Here is a 19,353-nt window from a genome sequence, read left to right as displayed (position 1 = left end):
TTCTTCTCCCTAAAGGGTAAGGGACACTTAGCTGTGTTCTCTTTCGACAGTTGGGCGACACGTGTTGTTTTCGGACTACGCTGGGCACTAGAGACACGTCTGCACGCTTCGGCACTCCACAGCGAACTGATTCTTGCCTAATGACTCGACTTCCATAGGTCCACATACATCCGTATAAATAATTTCGCGAGGTTTAGTCGCCCGATTGATTTTCTCGTGAAAACTCGATCTATGCTGTTTCCCGTACGCGCAACCTTCACAGAAAAAGTTATTATCCTCTACAACTTTCATATTTGAATTCTTTAAGAATTCTTTAACATGTCTGATGTTCTGATGACATAGTTCGTGCCATAACTGCAATGTGTCCGCGTTTGACTCCGCTCTATTGCTAAAATTACAAACTGATGGTATGATAACTCGCATATCTACTTTATACAAATTTCCGATAACAGAACCTCTTGCTATTATTTTCTGATTTTGTAAAAATATGCAATTGGTCCCTTCCTTTGAAATACAAAAATCTATGCCCCTTCTTGCGACAGATCGAATCAAAAACAGATTTCTTTTCATACCTGGTACGTATAGAACATCGTTCATTGTACATGTTACCCATTTGCCGTCCACAAAAGTCTCTACTCTGATTTTTCCTTTGCCGCACGCATCCATGAACGTACCATCGCCGATCTCTATCTTCACCTTGTTATCGAATTCTTCGAAAACGCTGAACCATTCCCGTCGTCCTGTCATGTGATCCGTAGCTCCTGAGTCGATTATCCAAACATCAGGGTTTGCCGTTTGTATCGCTGAGGTACTTCCTAATAGACCAATTTCGCTGTGATCCCGATTTTGGTTTCTAGGTTCCTGGTTGTCTCTACTGTTGCTTCTTTTGTTATTTTTAAAACAGTTTTTGCTGGTGTGGCCTTTCCTTTTGCATATAAAGCATTTAAAGCAATCCTTCTTTAGATGGCCAACTTTTCCACAGTTAAAGCAACTTGGTCCTTGTTTCTCGTATTCGCGTTTACTTGACTGCTTCTGCTGTTCCCTTTTATAATTATTACCTTTTGTTACCAGTGCCACCGATGTTTCCTGGTCTTCTTTCTTCCATCTAATTTCTTCCGTCATCAGCCTGGTACTAAGCCTGTCTAAGGTCTTCTTTTCTTCTTCCACGGAATCCCACGCACTGTGAAAATGATCGAATTTGTTTGGTAACACCGATAAAATGCCTGTTATCAGCATTTTCTCGCCAATTTCACTCCCAAGGGCTTTCATCTTCGCCGCTATGAGTTCCAACTTTGATAGGTTGTAAGAGACATTTTCAGATTCTTCCCATTTAAAATCGAAGAACTGCTTCTGGACCATATTTAAATTCTCATCCGACTTCATGTCATATACTGTATTCAGCTTTTTCCACATTTCATGTGCTGTCGTGCAACATAAAAGAAGATCCAACGGTTTCTTTCCTACTGAGGTCACGATTAATTTTCTCGCTAATCGATCTGCTTTCAAAAGTCTTCCACGAGCGGTTTCTTTCTCCGCGCTGTTACCTGGATGACACAAATTCCCTTCACACACGTTGATCAGGTCGTCATCTTCCTCCAAAAGTGTACGCATAACAAAACGCCACTGGAGCCAATTTTCTTCGCCGCGTAACATCTCGACCTTCGCACTTGCTGATTCCATTTTAGCACTATCCCTTATTTTACTAAGCACAACACTTTAACAATTTTATTCACTTCACGTTGCTACCTTGCAATTTACAGCCCTGGGCCCATAACCTGTTGAGGTTATTCGGTGTGTAAACAGAGAAAACACGTGGATAAATTGTAAGGTAGAAAATATATTTAAATAGAAGTGTAATAAGTAAAAATACAATTTGAGCTGGTCCAGATCCGCACGCTAGCTGTATTATCTAATAACTGAAAAACCCCGAAGCCAACGTCGCCTGTCTACTGTTTATGGCCTGACTTCGTCGCAGTCTTTTGTCTACACGCTGTCGATGGCTTCAGTGCTTGAGAAAACTAAAAAAGACCAGATGTAGAGTTTTCTTAGAAGTGGTAACCACCTCAACACTGTACGACAAATGTTTGATATATACTTTTAACAATTATTGTGCCGATTTAAAATATTCATAACCAAGGTTATATATGTCGGAGATGAAAGAACACCGGAGCCTTTCGAATTTTGGATAATTCCGTAACATTGTAACCTAGAGTCTACTATAGCTGTGATTAAACAATTGTAGTTATTCAATCCGATTGTAATTGTTCGAGAGTTGTGACAATGAGCTTGGGCTCGAGGCGACAGCCAGTCGCCGAACGTAGCCGCGGTTACGGGATGAACGCTTTGTCTAGCTAATAATTGGAATAATTCTATAGCTCTCCTTAAAAAGGAAATAGTTGTAACACTCAACAGTAAACATTCCAACTGTCTCTGTCCGGTAGCTCGCTACACGCAGACCCTATTCTTCGAGTAAGATGATTGCCAGATGTCGATGCGTCTCCGCAGTACATGTTCAGCTAGCCCGAGGGCCTATTATAAATCTTAAGATTTAGCCAATTAAAGTCCTTCAAACAGACAAACAGTCTTCGTCCCAACTACGGGAAAATAGGGGAGACCTATTTTTCAACGAACGGCGTCTCCCACTAGCAACTTTCCCTCGAGGGCGGCTAGCATCTTTTTCTAACCACCGATATGGAGATTGACCAATTAGCAGCAACGCCAATTTCCCTTACTTTCTGAACGAAGGCTTTTCTCGACGAATCCGATGATCTCGTGTCCTAAGACACACCCCATCATAGCTTTTCCTCTGTGGCATCGTTGGGACGGAATGTCATTCTTTCTTGCCATCTCATCGACGAAAAGAGTAACTCTTTACGACCAGTGAATTTTGTGAACACGTTCATCTATCATCCCGTCGACCGCGGATTCGTTATGGAACCTAGGATCATTGTCATTAGTTTCTCGAGTACCTAACTACCACGGTTACTTGTCCGGTTCTATAAGAATCGTATTTGCACTAGTCAATGTCTTCTCTATTGCATAACGACAACGTGTAACCCAAACGAAGATTCGTTTTACGCCCCTAATTCTAATGTAAACCCGACATATATATACGCGGCTGTACCATCTGTGCATGGCATATTCCTAGAAAAGGCTGGGAGGCCCATCAAATTTATTTTGCGCGAGAATTGATTGTAATTTTAACAAATAAATAAAAAAAAAAAATTGAGCTAAACAGTACTCGATGGCTTTGAGGACTAAAAAAAACTAAACACTAAAGAAGATATTACTGAAAATTCTCAGCGCGAGAATTGATTGTAATTTTAATAAATAAGTAAAAAAAAAAAAAACTAAAGCAGATGTAGAGTTTTCCTAGAAGTGAACATCGCTTCAGCAAAAGCAAATAATAAAACCATTTATTTCAGCCAACGCTCAAATCGAGTTGAGTGCACTCATTCTTGTCTGTCCTGTTTTTGCGACCAGGTTTTCAGGACAGAGATAGAAAGAAAAAAACAATGTCGTATATAAGCACCGTTCTACAGCGACTTAAATCCAATTTATATATTGTAAAGCTAAAAAAATGTAATTCCGACACACAAAATATTGTATGGCTATGTCGTACCGTCATGTACCGGTACTTTTGCCTAAACCACCCCACAACCAAAGTTCGTTGTTTATTGTGAACAACATACCAATATAACATTCATCTACTGGTCAATACACATTATAAAAAAAATCAGTTGACTGTAGATCGCCGAGCAGGATGGACCTCTCAGTGCGCGCGTCAAAGTAGACTAACATTCACTAAAGTAGAAGGAACAAGTGACAAAAAGTGACAAAAAGTGAAAAATACTGCATTGACATCATCTCTATAAATACAAATAAGAATAAAAAGAAAATAAAATAAAACAAGACAAAATAAAACTGTATAAAAAGATAGAAGCTGCCGATAATGAAGCCAAAAGCAACGAAACGGAACCCACCGTAGACCCAATAAAAAAAGCCATCAAGAGAAAAATAATCACACAAAAAACAGCCAAGGAAACCAACAATAGTTTAAGACCTCCCGCTCAAAAGACGCGGAAACTCAACCCACAACCTAACCTGGTTGCCAGGACGAAAAGACTAGTAAACATCCTAGGAAACACAGTTGTAGATTATCACTCCAGCCAAGAAGAAAAGGCTAACGAAATGAAAAACATGAAGCCCACAAGAGCTACCTCGCCTCCAGCGATCATAACAAAAAACAGATTCAGTATATTACAATCTGAACCAGAGCCTCATCCAGAACCGGGACCATCAAACTACCCCACTTCGAGCTCAACGCTAGAACAAATAAAAAAGAAAAAAGAAACATTAGGAGGCAAAATGGGAAGGCACGGTCCCACCATGCCATCGGAACAATCGGCGCCGCAGGGGCGACACACCCCATCGTACAACCCAGGAGGCCCGGCGCCACCAGCATCGCCAAGGGGGGACCGAGCACCTGACGGACGCCCCACCGGATGCTCCGCGGAGGAGCGTACGAGTACCCCATCCACTACAAGGGATAACAAACCGCCGCCTATCAACATAACGCTACAAGACCCAAAGGACACGGTAACGCTCATAGAGAAAGTAGCGGGCATCAATCAGTTCCATATTAAAAGAATACACTCAGATAAACATGCACTCTACCTCCGAAACCTACCCGACTTCCATAAAGCAAAACAAACACTCCTCTCAGCGAACACAATCTTCTACACGTGCACACCCAAAACAGAGAAACACCATACATACTTGTTAAAAGGTTTAGACAATAGCTACACCGAAACAGAAATACTTACAGACCTACAAGCCTTGCAAATAGAAGACGTAAAATTCAAAAAAGTCACACGATTCACGACAAAAAGATCAAGGAAGAACAATATACTGCTCCCAATTTATATAATACAGGTATCCCCCGACAGTAATATAAATAACTTGTTAAAAGTTAACCATTTTAACTACTTCAGAATAAAATGGGGAAAAATAGTAAAAAAAAAGGATGACATAACTCAATGCCACAAATGCCAGCGATTAGGTCACACAGCGCAAAGCTGCAACCTAAACTACCGCTGTGTTAAATGCAGTGAGCCCCATGGTCCAGGCGACTGCAAAATAAAAAGGGAAAACGCAGTAATCAAAGACAAAATATTCTGCGTCAATTGCAAAAACTATGGATACCCCGCGTCATACAAAGGTTGCCCCAAACTCGTAGAGCTTCGTAAAAAGCTAGCCGATAAAATCAAAAAAGACAAAGAAACAAAGATAAAACGAATTGCCCAAATAAGCCGCAAATACGTCCCAGAACTAAAGTTCTCTGACGTAGTGAAACAACAAACAAAATTAAATCAAACAATCGAAAACACATCACAATTAACAAACTTAGATCCGCGCTCAAGCCAAATCTCAACCACAATCGATGACTCCCCCCATTTAAACATTATAAACGTTATCGAAGACTTTAAGAAAGGTATCCTCCAAGCGTTAAAAGAACAACAAATGCAATTAAACGAAATAAAAAATACACTATCAACGCACGAAGAAAGGTTCGACGCCATCTTCAGCACTTTCAATAGTACAGATGACGAATAACCAAAACACGCTAAACCAACAATTACAGCAAAAAACACATAAATTTAACCTAAAGCACCTGAAAATAATTGCAATAAATGCTAACTCTTTAATTTCAAACCAAAAAAGATACAGTATGCTAACCCTAATAAATAAAGAAGCCCCCGATATGGTACTCATCTCAGAAACAAAACTAAACAAAAGACACAATGTACACTTCAAAAACTACTCCATGATAAGACACGACAGACCGAACGCCAGTCAAGGAGGAGGAACAGCGATCCTCATAAAAAACCCTATAAAATACAAAACAATTCTAATTGACAAAATAACAAGTTTCAAAACCTTAGAAACAACGATCATAAAAATAAAAATAAGCAATAAGGAAAATTTATTCATCACTGCAGCCTACGCAACCTACGGAAACCAGAAAGAATTTAACTACGAATTCAATAATCTTTTCGAACTCTTACAGCTCAACAAACCGGAAAACTACTATATAATAGCAGGAGACCTTAACGCAAAACATACAAGCTGGAAAAACGAAATAAACAACACGAGAGGCAACTTCATTAGAAACTGGCTAGACAATAAAAGCATCCACTACAAAACAAACTTATACAGCTCCGAGCTACCCTCTTACCCAAAAGGAGGCTCATACCTGGACATATGCCTAGCAGATGCGCGACTAAAATTCCAAAACCTACGTCCAAATAACAACCTCAAAACCTCAGCCTATGACAGTGACCATAACGCCCTAGTATTTCACGTAAACAAAAATACATCTGACTCCCTAACACTCGAAACTCAGACCGAGACACCCAGGTACAATTACAAAAAGACAGACTGGAAAAAGTTCCAAAACATACTTGAACAAAACTGCGACCTAAAGATCTACAACAACGTCTGTTTCGATCATTCGCGGAGAGACGCGATCGCGAGATATCACGTCAACGAGAGTTGTAAGTTCTCGTTACGATTAAACAATCGATGCCACGAACTGATCGATTCCCTTATTTCGATTATGATAATAAGGGTAGTTCAATGAAATTTCACAGAATTAACGCAACTAAATTAATTTTTATTGCAACAACTTATTAACTAGAAAGATATAAATGGAACAACAAAAAGAAATGTGACTACGTAATGCGCGATATAAGATATGTGTTGACTGTTTGGCTTCTCGAAACGTTCTGATTCTTTCTGGAAGGCGACCCCCACTACCTTCGGATCACGCCACATTCTTTTACGCCAGATAAAATAACGGCCACGAATCGACGTTTCTGGAGGTCGCCCTGCTTAATGAACCATGCGCTTGCCACTACAATGTTTGTTTTGCCGGGCAGCCGCGAAGATCCGTCTGCGACATTATAGTGCCGCGACCGACAGTTAAGAATATGATCTATGGCAAGCCGCATGGCGTAACAACGTCAACCTAACAAATAGTCAAATCGACTCATTCATAGATGAAATAGAAAAACATACACAAATCGCTCTTCAAAAATCCGTGCCAAACATAAAAGAAAAAAATTCATGCTATATAAACAATAAAATAAAAGATCTACATCGAGATAAAAGCTACATACTCTCCAAAATAAACAATATAAAATTTAACTATTCTTACGACAAAAGAGAAGAATTGGAATTCCTAAAGTACCTACTATACAGAATAAAAGCGCAACTGAAACAAGAATTCGCAAATTCTATAAACCATTACTGGACAAACAAAATAAAAAACATCTCCAAAAACGACTCAGCCAACATGTTCCCACAAATAAATCAAATCTTTAGACCAAAAGAACAAAACCCCATCCCACCTCTCAAATTGCCCCCAGAAAATGCCTCCCTCATCCAAGAAGCAGGTATAACGATACACAACACCATCAAAGACACCGAGGGTAACTTCATAATATCTAAAACAATAGAAAAATTAGACATCATCGGCACCCACTTTTCCAAAATACATACGCAAGACGAACACATGGGCCGAGAACAACTAAACAGAATTATCATCACCGAAACAAACAAACTAAAAAATGAAATGGAACAAGACAAAACGCTAAACAAAACAGTCTGCACATTCTCAAACGAAAACACCGCAGACAACCCCAAACAACCAGATCCAGAAATAAACTATTTCACAAATTACAATCAACTAAACACAATCTTCTCCAAACTAAACAACAAAAAATCCTCCGGCTTCGACGGCATCCCAAACATTTTACTCAAGCGCCTACCGAACAAAATAAAATGGTACTACACAGTACTCTTCAACAATGCTCTAAACAACACATATTTCCCCAGAAAATGGAAAAAAGCCAAATTGATAGCTATAACAAAAAAAGATAAAGACGGCTCATCGCCCGCAAACCTACGACCCATAAGTCTCCACCCCAACATAAGCAAAGTATTTGAAATAATCGTAAACAACCCGCTAACCTCCTTCTGCACAAAAAATAACATAATCCCAGAGAATCAATTCGGCTTCCGACACAAACACTCCACAATTCACGCAATAAACAAACTTACGTCGGATATCTGCTGGGCTCTAAACGCAAAACAACGAGTAGCCGCCTGCTTAATAGACCTCGAAAAAGCTTTCGACACAGTCTGGATCCCAGGTCTCATATACAAATTGATCAAAAAAAATTTTCCTAAATACCTGATTAAAATAGTCTGGGACATGATCACAAGCAGAACATTCGTAATGACTGAAGGTTCACACTCATCAAGCAAAGAATTCTCCATAAAAAACGGTCTACAACAAGGTACAGTAAATTCCCCGTTACTTTTCAGTATTTACAACAGTGACTTACTAAATCTCTTTAATCTCAATACATCCACCCATAAACGCTCCATAGCCTTCGCAGATGACCTAATCATCTACGTAACAGGTCGCAAAACCAAAACAATAAAAACGGAACTCTAAGAACTTTTTGAGAAAATAAACGACTATTATCAGGCATGGAAACTAAAAATCAACATAAGCAAATGCGAAACCATACTGTTTAGACCCATGTCAAGTGAAATCGACCCAATAGAAAGAGAATACTGCAAAAAATTTCAACTAAGAGAAAAAACAGACAAAGGGGCTCTTATAACACACAAAAATTGCGTAAAATACCTAGGAGTAAACATAGACTATAAATTAAACTACAAGCAGCACACCGAAATTCAACTTACTAAGGCCAATAAAGCATTCTGGAAAATAAAAAAACTATTCCACTCCAAACATCTCGACAGCAAAGTAAAAATTCTATGTATCAAGCACTAATCAGACCGATCATAACCTACGGCTGCCCAATCTGGCACAACATATCAGCCTCCCAAATGGAAAAAATTCGCATCTTCGAAAGAAAATGCATCAGGGCTTGCTTGAGTATTTACAGATCCGAACACAGCGGATTCAAAAGATATGTAAAAAACAAAATAATATACGACCTAGCCAACATTCACCGCATAGACTGTCACATCCTAAAGCTAATAAGAAACTACTTCGCGCAAGCGGCAAAGATAAAAGAAAATAGTTTAATCTTCAGTTGCTTATTTCCAAATGACGCATATTACAAAAATACTCTGACAACAGGCTACATCCCGCCAGAAGCTTTCCTATACTTTGACGAAAAAAACTACCTCCAGGACTAAAATAATATTCCAATAATTTATCACATAAAAAGAAAAATAGGGATCAAAACCATACTTTACGAAGAAAACCTAAATGGACAGACCGCAGACACTAGATGGAGATACAACATGGCCCTCCCTCTGAAAGACACAAAGACAAACATAGAAAAAATATAAAAAAATATTGGTGGACACTGAATCCATAATAAAATAAGAGAGAAAATCCATTAAACCGATAAAACTCAATTCTGCCCCCGTACAACACAGGTGCAAACATTGTAATTATTGTAATTCTCCTTCTTTTAAAAGAAACTTATTTAACATCCCCCTCCCCCTCCCCCTCATCCCACCCCTCCCCAAAATTTCACAGCACCCAAAAATATACTACCGAAGCGTCCTGTTTTTGCGACCCAGTTTCCAGGACAGTAAAAACAAATAAAAACAAAATCACATAGAAGCTCCGCTCCTCCAGCGGCTTAAACCAAAAGATTATATTCAACACGAAAAATGTAAAGCGTCGACAGATATTATAGCATGGCTACGTCGTACCGTTGCGTATCGGTACCTTTGCCTAAGATATCATTATATAAATTCACCGTTTATTGTGGACACCATAATGTATTTAAAATTGTATCTTGGGTTTAAATAAACATTTAAAAAAAAAAAACACGTTATAAAAAAAATAAAAGCACTCTTTCTCGTCCGATCACGAAAGTTAAGCAACGTTGGGCACGGATAGTACTTAGATGGGTGACCGCTTGGGTGTGGTGTTTTTTTTTTTTATTTATTTGTTGAAATTACAATCAATTCTCGCGTTGAGAATTTTTCATCATCATTGACTAGCTCGATGATGGCCCAGCAATCGCGACCAGGCGCTCCGGAGCAAACTCGCAAGCATGAATATAACATAAATATTATATTACACTCTTATCAGGCTGCTTCAGGTTGCTACTTCTTTTACAACTTTATCATATTATTTAACAGTGGATTGAGAATTTCACGTGTAAAAGGGTAATTTTTGGATATAATTAAATTAAATTGGCAGTTCTTCGTAATTTGCTTATGAAATTACATTTATTATCCTTCTATGACGTGCAATTATAATACAATTTAACATTTTTAAAAGTATTGAAATATAAGGACCGCAAGAAATTCCCACTTCTGTAGAACCATCCATATCCGAATTTTTCTATTCATAAACATAACCTTGTTACAGTGAAATACACACAAATTCTGTTTTTAATGAAAATATATTGATCCGCAATAATTATGTAATATTCTCTGTATTATATTGTTTTTAAACCTTTGAGTCCTGATTAAATTTAGAAAATAATGTAAAAAATTTGGATAGGATACAAATATTCTTCAAGAATTATAAAAAGTAAAATATGCAAGATAAATTGTTACATATCTGTATTTCATTTATATAGTTATAATTTCTTTTTTTTTTTTTTTGGTTGAAGTTAATTGGAAATGGATATGATCACGCTTTAGATTGCAACTGTAATCTGCTCAACTGTTAAAACTCTATACAATTCAAATCACTAGTTAACAATATTGTATATATTTGTCGGAGATGAAAGGAAAACCGGAGCCTTCCCTTTGCAATTTTGAGGAAATCTTCTAATGCTTTAGCCTAGATTTTATCATAGCTGTAATTAAGCAATTGTCATTTGTAATTGTTTGATATTTGTGAAAGCGAAAGTGGGTTCGAGGTGACAACTGGTCGCCGAACGTAGCCACGGTCACGGGATAAACGTTTTGCCTGACGAAGGTGTGGATCGGTTGTATTGTTCTTCCTAGAAATCACATAGAATTCTACTTTGGAGATGTCGATATAATGGGACACACGTTGTATTAGGAATCAAACTTCAGACAGAAACTGCCTAGTAACGGCGTTTGGATCTTTCTCGATGCTTCCAAAGAGTATACAACAAACTTTTGACAGAAACTGCCTAGCAACGACGATTGGAACCTTCTCGATGCCTCCAGCGAGCATATAACAAACAAATGCAGTCGTACAGCGAAAAAGATTTTCATCAGATATTCATTCGTGTGATCGCCTTGAAAAGTGATACATCGAGCAGTTTACCGAGCGTCTCAGCAATCGTATTTTTTTTGTGTTTAAAATTATTCTACGCATAGTAAAGAGTTATCCCGTTGACCGTGGATTCGTTTGAACCTAGGAACATTGTTAATAGCGTTAATTAAATTCATTATTCGTAAAACCTATTAATCGTTAATCTCATTATTCGTTAAATTTATTATTCGTAAGACATATTATTCGTTCCTCTCATTGTTCGTTAAACTTATTATTCTTTAATCTAATTATTAGTTAAACTTATCGTTTGTTAATCTTATCATTCATTAAACTCAATATTCATAATATTTTGTAAAATCTTGTATATTCGCGTAAATATAATCTCTGTCTCGTAAAACGATGGCTAATTCAAACGAAGAATCGTTACGCGCCTTAAATTCTAATGTTAACCCGACGTATTAGTATTTAGCTCACGTTAAATAACCATCGTTTCCTGTTTAACTCATTCTAAATAAATAAAAGAATCCTACATAATATTTATTAAATATTTCATTCAACGTGTCAGCGAATGTATTGTTACATAAATTGTTCTCCATATTAATTCCTTAATTATCATCAGAGAATGTCTGACCGATTTTAATGAACTTGAAATATGTAGTTAAGGGCATTCTTCTGTATAACTTTCCCTTATACATGTTATCGCCGTTCGATCTCAGTTCCCCCTAGATATCCACAAGAATCTTAGAAGAAGAAAAAGAAAAGAAGTAGTTGGTTGGGTTAGTGTGGTATCCGGTTGCCTAATGGCCGGAAATATTTTTCGTTGAATCCATTAATATATGGAATGTTGCACTTTATTTTCTTCTTCAATTGGTTAAAATAATGTATACAAAATGTGCCCAAAATGCAAACTAATGATAACCGCGCACGATCTCAACTTTTAAATAATTTTCACATTTGCTACATTTTTCTATTCATTTTTCTATTTATTTGGCTAATAAATTATTTTCTGAAAAAATAATTGTCAAGTCGTTTTTGAAGTAGTTCATTGAAATTTAATTCTAACGAGTTATTTAAACGGTTAATTTTTTATACCTCGGGAAACACGTTCGAAATATGACATATTTCATCGTGTTATGAATTATTATATTATATTTCATCGTTATTTATTAATTGTACGAAACAGAAGTTTCATAGTTAAACACAATGCACAAATGTAAGTATTTATAATATAAATATAAAACATATTTATGTAGAGACACGTAAAATAAACTGTATGTGCTGACGTACGGTTAAAATCCTCTTAAATTCATTTGCATTTATAAAAATTTATAAAAGCGCCATTTATAAAAGAGCTTCCTGCAGCAGTTATGTATAGATTGGTATAGATATAAATGTATAAACTATGCATTTACAAAGTTGTCTGTAAACAAAGTGTGATAATATTTTTTTTTTAAAGATGTTTATTAAACCCAAGATACAATTTTAAATACATTTTGGTATTCACAATAAACGGTGAATTTTTGTAATGATGTTTTAGGCAAAGGTACCGATACGCAACGGTACGACGTAGCCATGCTATAATATGTGTCGGCGCTTTACATTTTTCGTGTTTAATATAATATTTGATATTATATGTGAGCCAATAATATTTAATATAATATTTAATATAATATGTGAGCCAATAGAATTTCTTGAGTTTGTCCTTGAGTTGCTTTGTTTTGTCTATGATGTGATTTTTCCAAGTTAGCCTCCTGTCCAGGGTCATGCCCAGGTATTTTTTTTTATTTACTTGTTGAAATTACAATCAATTCCCGCGTTGAGAATTTTCAGTAATTTTTCTGGCGTGGCGCAGTGACATGGCTGTTTATTTAGGGGGTTTCGGTGTTTGTTGACTCTTTTGCTATATCTGTCGCTATATTTTGCTATTTCCTCGATGATTTTTTAATCGCGTCCGATATCGAGGAACAACACCGCGAACACTTGCGGATTTTGTTCAATCGCCTCGACGAATACGGGGTCGTTATAAACCTCGAAAAATGCGAATTCGGCGTGCGCGAAATTCAATTTCTTGGCTATACCGTTACCGCGGAGGGGACAAAACCTCTGGCTGAACGCGTTGATGCGATAATCAAAGCACCTGGTACTGTTAAGGAACTGCGAAGATACTTCGGTATGATCAACTTTTATCGACGTTTCATACAGGGGGTAGCGCAAATTCTACAACCGCTCAAGGACTTGTTAAAAGGCACAACAAAGTGCAATGCGACTATCGAGTGGTCCGATCAAACTGAAAAGAACTTCCGCGAGTCGAAGTATTTTCTTGCTCTTCCAACCCATTGCCGTTGCGGTCATTTGTTGCAAATTCGATTGTTTGCATCTGACCTAAATCTTGAGGTTAAAATCTTCTGTTACAAATTATTAATTAGACCTATTTATAACTTATGCTAATCCCATACGTTATAAAATCTCTGCCAGTGCGATGGAAAACGCAAGGCTAGGCATCTTGAAAATAAGTGCATTAGAAGAAGCAGCAATTATTTTAGAACGGCCATCTCTTACTACAAGAATTATAATAGCAGCAAAAATATATTATTAAGAGCTTCATAATAGATTTAATAATAATGATTGAATTAAGGGAATTATTTACCTTTACCCCTTGTATTTAGAGAGGGCTATGAAAAATGTACATTTCCTTCAAGAGGCTAATTAGAATACTTCCTATGATGTACATTACCACATTAAGAATCAAATACTTTCCAATGAGCTAGAAGCTCGGCGGGGCAGTTGGCTACGGTCGTTAAGGTCGAGAATTGAAGGTGACGCGTAGCGAGTTCGAATCCTCGGTATGGAAGGCCCCCAAAAAAAGGGACGGAAAAACCAAAATTTCTCTTAGAATATACAAACAGGCAAGCGGCCAGCCCCTCCCTTGCGTGTGTTCTGGGTGTACTTTCTGGGAGTACTTGGTTTTTAAACGTGCTTGGTGTTAAGCACACAGGGGCCCGACGATAAAAACTCGCGCTGCTACACTGTCCCGTTCGTGGAGGTTTTAGCCGGTAAGAATCCGGCACTACCTTCTGCCCGTCCCCACAGGGTGGTAAGGTGTCTATGAAGATTTCCTCCACGTAAAAAAAAAAAAAAAAAATTTTTTTGTAGTACGGAAGGAGACATGCTTAACACTCCCGTAGACAAGGATGGAACACATATATAAATGGTTAGGTGAGATTATTTTCATAAAAAATGAATTTTTGATCAATATCCAAACGTGTTATATTGTATGTCAATTGTATAAATAACAAGAAAGGATTAATATATCCTTTTAAACTTTGCATGCTGCACAAAAATACAGAACACATTTATTCGCAATATATTCTAATAAAGTTTCATTCGTTTGAAAAGACACGAAAGAGTTTGTCGACATTTCTTAAACATGATCGAAATTGATTGCAATATACTTGCGTCTACAGTTTGCTACTGGAACAGACGATTGTCAGAGATGTACTTAGATACGTTTAAGGCGGATCGTATTGTTTTGCCTTGGAGTGACAACGTTGTTTTGCTTCGCTAGGTCTAAAGGTAAACAAATTCCGAACAAAACATTATCGTCGTTCTTTCTAATCGTCATCCGGTGTTACATCTGAAATTTTTATAATACCATCGTTCGATACGAATAGACGAACGTCCTTTCTAGGACGATCATTATAACGAATCATTATAACAGGTCATACAGTGCAATAGCAAGCGTAGAGTTGAACGGTAACATTGAAGGTGCGACGATTACAACTGGCATACACTATCTTTGTACTTGTATTTAAAGTGATTTTAATATACACTGACTGTTACAATTTTATCACTCCTCTCTTTAATAAACCAACCAACACGTAGAATGTACCGCATCAGCTCGTAATTTTTGGAATAAGATACGAGATGTTCCACATAATCCATATATTCCTTGTCTTTGTTTTCAAACTGAACAGTATCTAGAAGTTATCTGCAAATCCGGATATATTCCATCTAAAGCATTTATTTTCTGAGATTCCTTAGATTTATAGATTAGCATAAGAAATATTTACCGATCATGCGTATTACTGTACGACAAATGTTTGATACATACTTTTAACAATTATTGTGCCGATTTAAAATATTCATAACCAAGGTTATATATGTCGGAGATGAAAGAACACCGGAGCCTTTCGAATTTTGGATAATTCCGTAACATTGTAACCTAGAGTCTACTATAGCTGTAATTAAACAATTGTAGTTATTCAATCCGATTGTAATTGTTTGAGAGTTGTGATAATGAGCTTGGGCTCGAGGCGACAGCCAGTCGCCGAACGTAGCCGCGGTCACGGGATGAACGCTTTGTCTAACAAAGGCATGGAATAATTCTATAGCTCTTCTTAAAAAGGAAATAGTTGTAACACTCGACAGTAAACATTCCAACTGTCTCTGTCCCGTAGCTCGCCACACGCAGACCCTATTCTTCGAGTAAGATGATTGCCAGATGTCGATGCGTCTCCGCAGTACATGTTCAGCTAGCCCGAGGGCCCGTTATAAATCTAAACAGAAATAAACTAAACATAGCACCCAGCCTCAAGCTTACCTCCGACCATACGCCCATAATAATTACATACAGAAACAAACCAATACTTTACAGCAGCACAGAGAAGCTATGCAATGAAACCATCAAATGGCAAAGAAATAATAGAGAGCAAAGAAATAATAGAGAGCAAAATCAGCTGCAACATCCCACTGAAAACACCCGAACACATCGATCAAGCAGTAACAACGCTCACAGAAACTATCCAAGAAGTGGTGTTGGTTTCTTATTTTTCCAATCTCTTTTACTTAACAATATACTTTCAATAATCTATAATTGAAGCATCGAAAAACATTAATGTTTTAGTATTACACTATTACCATACATTATATCATTCTTATTTTTACACACATTTATATTTTTCTAAATATTCGTTTTCTGTACATCAAAAGCTGTTGAGATTTATCTCGGAATAGAGAGTAAAAATGCGTGGATGAATGTAATAAGATAACAAGATAACAACAATAACAGAGATAAAAAAAGGGCAGAAAATAGCGTGCAATTAAAAATTTTGGCGGGTTTAAAGAAAAAAATGTGTCTTATAAAAAGAAAAAATAAACATTAAGGTGCTATAACAATTATTTAAATAAACTGTTTGATGAACTTTTTTAGTTCATCGAGAAGGAGAATATATAATAATTTTAATCCTTTTTTGGTTTTTCGTTTCAGTCAAGAATTACGAGGTGGATCTTTCACGCCGATTGAAAACTGCAGCTCATGAAATAGGATTAGAAATCTGTTATAATTTTTCTTTTTACTTAAAAAAAGATTTGTTTGTGTTCGTTAAATATATATAAAATCATATCTCAAAGTTCAACAAATTCGTTTCTTTCTTACCCTTCTAAAAAAAATCACAAAAAGACGCTGTTTTAGAACATTCTAATTCAGGGCATTCCCTTAATACATCTGCAGAATCTACGAAAGAAGCAAAAATATTTAGTTAATTCCGACAGATTTCAAAATATATTAATTCATAGGAAACCATGAAAAATTTTGCATTTGATATTTGATATTTATAGTGTACGTTTTGAAAAATAAATAATCTACATACATGTTATGTTTTCTAGAATTAAGCATTAGATTCAACCAGAATCAAACATACGATAAACATTTATTATTCAAGTTATACCACACCAGAATAATTTACTTATAATTCTCAAAGAGAATTTATTGTAAAATTCTTCCAAATAAAAAAAAAAGAAAAATGTTATCTTTTCGATACATATTCATACAATCTAACATGACATGATGACAAATTTTAAACAAAATTTTCTATTTCGTCGTGTATACTATTATCTTCATTGTATATAATTTTCACAAATAGCTTGATATGATAACTTCATTGCAATAAACAGAAATGATAGAAATAAAAAATAAATGAAAATAAAAAATATAGATGAAAAATAGAATTTAAATTATTACTATTTAAAATACAGCTGAAATAATTTTTCTGCAGAGATGGCAATGTTTTCCTACCTGTATCGAAGTGTAAGAAATTATGCAAATATGATATTTCAATCTTTGACACTAACAGTGAAATGTATTTTATAACTAGAAATGAAGACAGAAACTATAAGTAGTATTATTGTCATTATAAGCATCGTAATTGATATTATATGTATACGTGTGTATACTTACATACGTATATATGTATATGTCGGAGGTGAAAGGAAAGCCGAAGCCTTTCCTTGGAAATTTTGGGAACATCCTCTAGTACTTTAGCCTAGATTTTATTATAGCTGTAATTGTTTAAAATTTGTGATAGCGAGATTGGGTTCGAGGTGACAATTGGTCGCCGAACGTAGCCGCGGTCACGAGATAAACGTTTTGCCTAAGGGAGGTCTGGAGTGGTTGTATGGGTTTTCCGAGAAGTGTGATTGTGGCGGCATGCGGCCTCTAGAGCGGACCTAGCCACGTGTGAGGTTACCTGGAAGGTGCCGAGACAATGGGACATACATTGTATCAATAACCAAACTCCAGGCAGAAACTGCCTAGAAACGGCGTTCGGAACTTTTCGATGCTTCTAACGAGTGCGTATCGAATTGCAGACGAGGCTGGCATTCGTGCGATTGCCTTGGAGAGCGACACATCGAGCATTTTCGTCAATCGTATTTTGCGCCTAAGATTATTTTTTACGCTTAGTAAAGAGTTATCTCGTTGGCCGTGGATTCGTTTGAACCCAACAAAAACATTGTTAATAGTGTACATTAAATTCATTATTCGTAAATCATATTATTCATTAACTTCATTGTTCATCAAATTTATTATTCATTAGACTTAATTATTTGTTAAGCTTAGTGATAGTCTTGTATATACGTGTACATATAATCTCGGCTTTGTGAAACGATGGCTAGTCCACGCGAAGAGTTGTCACGCGCCCAAAATTCCGATCTTAACCCGACATATATATATATAAAGAATATATAAAGAATAAGTTGATTAAAATTTTGAACACAAATAGAAATTTAATGTTAATTATTCTCATTTTTAACCTTTAACGCTCCGACTTTTAATTGTGAATATCGACCGACAACTCCAACTTATTCTCATTATACTTCGACTTGCAAGGTTTTAACACTTTACCGACCGATAGCCGAATAATCGCTTTTTTGTCGTCGACACTTACCGACTGATAGACTATTAATCGGCTATTACTATAATTAAAAGCTTTTACTTATAATTCTCCATGAGAATTGGTTGTAAAATTCTTCCAACTAAAAAAAAAGAAGAGAAAACGTTTTTAAGTACCAGATTTTAAAAAAGGTACCGCACCGCACCGCACATAGGTGGTGCTTGAGAGGCACACTTGGAGCGTTAAATGTTAAGAGGAGATATAAATTTGTAAATTTATCAAATTTAAAAATATTATTCAGAAATACTTGAAAAACTTTGACATTTTTTAGGAAAAAACATGTTTTGCAACAACAAAAAGTTATCAATGTACAATGGAAGCTTCCCACACTAGAAAGGAAAAGAGGAACAAAAGTAGATTTGGAGAATTCACGTACGAAAATAAGACTAATTAACGTGAAAACCAATATTAAGTGGTTAGAAGATTCGTAAACGTCAAATAGATGTATAACATTACAAAACATCAGTGATGAGAATTTATAAAATCATTCTACTTTTATATCAAAAACAATACATTAAATGTAATGTAAATTAAATAAGACAAGGAAACGTTAAAACTACATATAAGAACCAAAAAACATATAACGAAACAATTGGAAGAACAAATGAAATTACAAGAGCTCGATTCAGACGCATACAGGATAGTAAGAAATATTCCAAAAAATAAAAATGTAAATTATTATACCTACTAAGCAAAGATATTAAAAGGTTTCAGGTGACAATAAAAGAATTACACCCAAAACTTTTTTCTTATTTGGTAGACTTTTTACAATCAATTCTCATTGAGAATTATAAGTAATTTAAACACCCAAAACTTGACATAAAATATATCAAAACAGATCTATTGGAAAGGAGACACACGCTA

At 36.2% G+C, this 19,353-nt stretch overlaps 1 protein-coding gene and 1 pseudogene across 1 annotated transcript in view; one reads left to right on the top strand and one right to left on the bottom strand.

The window, feature by feature from the left end:
* The window catches only part of LOC126875445 (golgin subfamily A member 6-like protein 6), a 224,919-nt gene that overhangs the window by 61,169 nt on the left and 144,397 nt on the right, over positions 1–19,353 (bottom strand). The window lies entirely within an intron of this gene.
* LOC126875652 (U6atac minor spliceosomal RNA) lies at positions 14,408–14,507 on the top strand (annotated as a pseudogene).

Source organism: Bombus huntii, chromosome 18 (genome assembly GCF_024542735.1).
Source record: "Bombus huntii isolate Logan2020A chromosome 18, iyBomHunt1.1, whole genome shotgun sequence".
NCBI classification, from domain to species: domain Eukaryota; kingdom Metazoa; phylum Arthropoda; class Insecta; order Hymenoptera; family Apidae; genus Bombus; species Bombus huntii.
This window is presented reverse-complemented; position numbering and strand designations above follow the sequence as displayed.